General features: G+C 44.7%; 1 pseudogene; it reads right to left on the reverse strand.

Annotated features, from left to right (window-relative positions):
• Nucleotides 1-4,866: 4,866 nt before the first annotated feature.
• On the reverse strand, nt 4,867-4,984 carry LOC124709361 (annotated as a pseudogene).
• Between the last annotated feature and the right edge of the window lie 294 nt (nt 4,985-5,278).

Consider the following 5,278-nt stretch of genomic DNA (forward strand, 5'->3'; position numbering starts at 1 on the left):
TAATAGACACAAACATATGACTCACAATTTTACACGAACAATTGGTAACAGGTAGGTTTTTTAAATTAAAATACAGAACGTAGGTACGTTTGAACATTTTATTTCGGTTGTTCCAATGTGATACATGTACCTTTGTGAACTTATCATTTTTGAGAACGCATGCTGTTACAGCGTGATTACCTGTAAATACCACATTAATGCAATAAATGCTCAAAATGTCCGTCAACCTCAATGCATTTGGCAATACGTGTGACGACATTCCTCTCAGCAGCGAGTAGTTCGCCTTCCGTAATGTTCACACATGCATTGGCAATGCGCTGTCGCATGTTGTCAGGCGTTGTCGGTGGATCACGATAGCAAATATCCTTCAACCTTCCCCACAGAAAGAAATCCGGGGACGTCAGATCCAATCCACCTGTCATGAAATATGCTACCGCTTCAACCGCACGCGAGCTATGTGCCGGACATCCATCATGTTGCAAGTACGTCGCCATACTGTCATGCAGTGAAACATCTTGTAGTAACATCGGAAGAATATTACGTAGGAAGTCAGCATACATTGCTCCATTTAGATTGCCATCGATAAAATGGGAGCCAATTATCATTCCTCCCATAATGCTGCACCATACATAAACCCGCCAAGGTCGCTGATGTTCCACATGTCGCAGCCATCGTGGATTTTCCGTTGCCCAATAGAGCATATTATGCCGGTTAACGTTACCGCTGTTGGTGAATGACGCTTCGTCGCTAAATAGAACGCGTTCAAAAAGATCTGTCATTGTCCCGTGATTTCTCTTGTGGCCAGTGGCATATCTGTACACAACGTTCAAAGTCGTCATCAAGCAATTCTTGGTGTATAGAAATGTGGTACGGGTGCAACCGATGTTGATGTAGCATTCTCAACACCGACGTATTTGAGATTCCCAATTCTCGCCCAATTTGTCTGCTACTGATGTGCGAATTAGCCGCGACAGCAGCTACTTGGGCATCATCATTTGTTGCAGGTCGCGGTTGACGTTTCACATGTGGATGAACACTTCCTGTTTCCTTAAATAACGTAACTATCCAGCGAACGGTCCGGACACTTGGATGATGTCGTCCAGGATACCGGCAGCATACATAGCACACGCCCGTTTGGCACTTTGATCACAATACACAACACGATATCGACATTTTCCGCAATTGGTAAACGGTCCATTTTAACACGGGTAATGTATCACGAAGCAAATACCGTCCGCACTGGCGGAATGTTACGTGATACCACGTACTTATACGTTTGTGACTATTACAGCGCCATCTATCACAAAGCGAAAAAAGTGGTCCAACTAAAACATTCATATTTATTTACGTACTATACGAATATGTAATAAAAATGGGGGTTCCTATTTAAAAAAACGCAGTTGATATTCGTTTGACCTATGGCAGCGCCATCTAGCGGGCCAACCATAGCGCCATCTGGTTTCCCCCTTCAAGCTAGACGAGTTTCGTTCTTTGTAGTTTTTTAGTTTGATGCTTATTTCGTGAGATATTTGGCCCGGTCACTATTAATGGACCACCCAGTATAATGGCATACATTTTGATCGTGTGAAGCCCTCACGATGTGACTTTGCAAACATTATAAGAAAATGAAGAAATTGGAAGTATGAAGAATAAAATATGCCAAATGAAGAGAACAACAAGTGTTCAGAGCAATGCAGCTAACGTTATTTTAGGAGCGACTTCATGCAATTCACGTATTCCTGAGAGGTGGTTTCAACATGCGAGCTGGTTCAGACAAAGAAGTGTTCCGTGAATATTATAATGCAACTGGCTTAGTTCTTTAAACATTTCGCTCCATCGACAGCTTCAAACTTTGAAAATCGGTGCCTACGAAAACTGCAAAGTCCTCTGACTATTCTACGAAAATTTTTCTTTACGGGTGAGCCATCGTTTAGGAACCAGTCTTCACAATATGTACGAGAGGTCATATGAAACCTCACGTTGACTGTGAGAAGTGGATAAACTATGACCCCAGTCTGTCAACATGTGGTGCGGGCTTTTCGGGAACCGCATCATTGGTCCCCGCTTAAATGGTGGGATTCGCGCGTAAGTGCAGTCTTGGAGGCTTCGGAGCAAGTACAGGTTGCAGCGTGGGTACTTCCTTATTTAAAAGAAAAAAAATCGTAAAAGAGAAAGAACCGGAGATGTCAGTTTAATTCTCTTTTGTTTGCATAGAGTTAAATTTAAAGTTTTATTTCATTAGGTTTGGAAAATTATATCTTGAATGTGGCGTCCGTCAGTGCATTTGAGGAGTCGAAATCTGGAATTTCGGTCCACTTGTCCAGCATGTCTCTGTCCATGTTGGCAACAGCGGCACGAATATTGTTCCGTAGCTCACCCACGGTCCGTGGACCTTTGCTGTACACCAAGGGTGTAAGATAACCTCATAAGAAAAAGTCACAGGGCGCATAAATGTGGCGGGCGTGCTGGCTACTGAAGATCGCCCCTCAAAGAGATGAGACGTTGGGGGAAGTAAGTGTTGGCGCGAGAGAGTCACTGTCGTTCGTGCCGTGTCAATCGTGGCGCCGTCTTGTTCAAACCAGACATCCTCCACATCCATTTCTTCAAGTTCGGGAAGAAAAAGCTCCTATTTCATCTGGACGTGCCTCTGAAAAGTGACCATAGCTGTTCCATCAATTTCTTCGAAAAACAATGGGCCAATAATGCCAATTTTGGTTAATGCACATTTTGGTTAATGCACACTAGTCACACGCTCATGAAGTTCTCGGGGGTTCGCATCAATCCAATGCCGCACGTTTTATTTATTCACCCATCTAGGGCTTCGTCACTGTAGAACATAAGGGCATCATGAAGCAGGTTTTCGATCAAGGTTTCACATGCATTGTTTCGTGAAATCAAGTGGAGTGGATTAAGTATATGCACCACTGCCAGTTTGTGTGGATGAAATTTCAAGTCTTCGTGAAGAATTCGTCTAACCGTGCGATCAGAAATTGCAAGCGCAACTGCGAGTTGCGTGCAGGTCGCTTTGGCCAATTCAAAATTGCCAGCCTTACTTTCTCTACGGTTCCTAGTGGTTCTTGAGGGACCTGATTTTTTTTCTTCACGCTACCAGTATTCACAAATGTGTCCAATAACTGATTTTAGATCAGAAAAACGACTTGCAGGTGCGATATTAAACTATTCCCTGAATGCACTCTGGGTTGCGATAGCCGAACGGCCACTCGCCACGGCGATCGCGCATTCCTCTCTCGCCCACTGCATGATCGCTACAAAAATAAAATAAATGACGTTACATCCCGACCTTTGGAATGCGCTCAGCCCATTACAATAATAGTGCGTTTCAAATAAAGAGGTTCCCACGCCGCACCCATTGCTTAAAGTGGGACCATCTCCCCCTGCACCATGCCTACCCCTTCCTCAAAAGGTAGTCTATTTTACTTGAAATACTTTACTGAAGCAAAATAAAATCTTAACAATTTTCCCCTGAACTGACTATTCATCTCTGCATCATTGCACACAACAAATACTGCATGCTACTCGACGAACATTTTAATTAATTACAAAACCAAACTATTTCTGATGAGTAATTGTGTTTAACTAGAAAGAAAATGTTTTTACGCGGATATTACTAAAAGCTAATTACCTGCAACACTGTGCAATGCCACAAAAAATGAAATAACGACTAATACTGCACTGCAAGACAAAAGAAGAACAATAGATAAGGTCAAATAAGTACATAAGATAGAATATCCACGTAAAAATGTAAACTGCTAATGAAAAGTATTTGTTTAGTGATCTCAAACTCTTTCTTTACTTAAATGATCATTCGCCGCCTTGACGATTTTTGATTTGTGGGCGTTAGGCCTTGGTCTAGAGCTTGTTTTTGTGCCTGATGTTTCGTTCCCTAGTGCTGCAGCTATCATCAGAGCCTGCAAAAACAGCAGTTTCAGACATAAACAAGCTCGGCAGGCCAAAGTGTTTACACGTATCCGTGCAACAGTCGGTTCGTGACGTTACCAGACCGCTGGCAAAATCGCGCAGTCGGGGGTATGTCTTCTACATACACTGAAGCACCAACGAAACTGGTATAGATATGCGTATTCAAATACAGAAATATGTAAACGCATTTCACGAGTGCACCGTGGATATCAGGAATTCAGTAAAACATCAAATTTTCGACATCGCTGCTGCCGTAAAAAGATCTGCAAGAACGGGACTAACGACGACTGCAGGAATGCGTTCAACGTGACAGAAGTGCTACTCTTCCGCAAATTGTACAGATATCAATCCTGCGCCATCAACAAGTGTCAGCGTGCGAACCATTCGACGAAATATCATCGATATGGGCTTCCGGAGCCGAAGGCCCGCTCTGTCCTTGATGACTGCACGAGACAAAGCTTTACCCATCGCCTGGGCCCGTCAACACCGACATTGGACTGTTGATGACTGGAAACAAGTTGCCTGGTGGGACGAGTCTCGTTTCACTTTGTATCGAGCGGATGGAGGTGCCATGGACCCTGTATGTGAGCAGGGTATTGGGGAAGGTGGTTGAGGCTCTGTAATGGTACGAGTACCTCATTGCATGCTTTTCGACTCTGGTTTTTATACAGCTTGTAGGAAAGCTTTTCCTCCCTATAATTTATCCCTAAAAGCTAAACTCCGTCCGAACAGGCCTTGGAAGGCCCAAATGTACCGACCGGCCGCCGTGTCATCCTAAGCTCGTAGGCGTCACTTGATGCAGATATGGAGGGGCATGCAGTCAGCACACCGCTCTCCCGGCCGTATGTCAGTTTCCGAGACCGGAGCCGTTACTTCTCAATCAAGTAGCTCCTCAGTTCGCCTCACAAGGGCTGAGTGCACCCCGCTTGCCAACAGCGCTCGGGAGACCGGATGGTCACCCATCCAAGTGCGAGCCCAGCCCGACAGCGCTCAACTTCGGTGATCTGACGGGAACCGGTGTTACCACTGCGGCAAGGCCGCTAGCAATTTATCCCTACCTTCATCATTTCAAATAGTGTTTTCTGGTGAATACTGAAACAACTAACTACAATCGAAGGACTGATAGTACAGTTGTAAAACTACCATAGGCTACTGTAGACTACCATATATAAGCGTTGACTACGGTAGTTTTCATATTATCTTTGGTCAATTAAGGTCCTACCTGCATTACCTGTACATGAAGGCCGCTCGGAATGGCCGCGCGGTTTGAGGCGCCATGTCACATATTGCGCCGCCCTCCCGCTGGAGGTTTGAATCCTCCGTCCCTTGGGCATGGGTG

This window comes from Schistocerca piceifrons, chromosome 7 (genome assembly GCF_021461385.2).
Source record: "Schistocerca piceifrons isolate TAMUIC-IGC-003096 chromosome 7, iqSchPice1.1, whole genome shotgun sequence".
NCBI classification, from domain to species: domain Eukaryota; kingdom Metazoa; phylum Arthropoda; class Insecta; order Orthoptera; family Acrididae; genus Schistocerca; species Schistocerca piceifrons.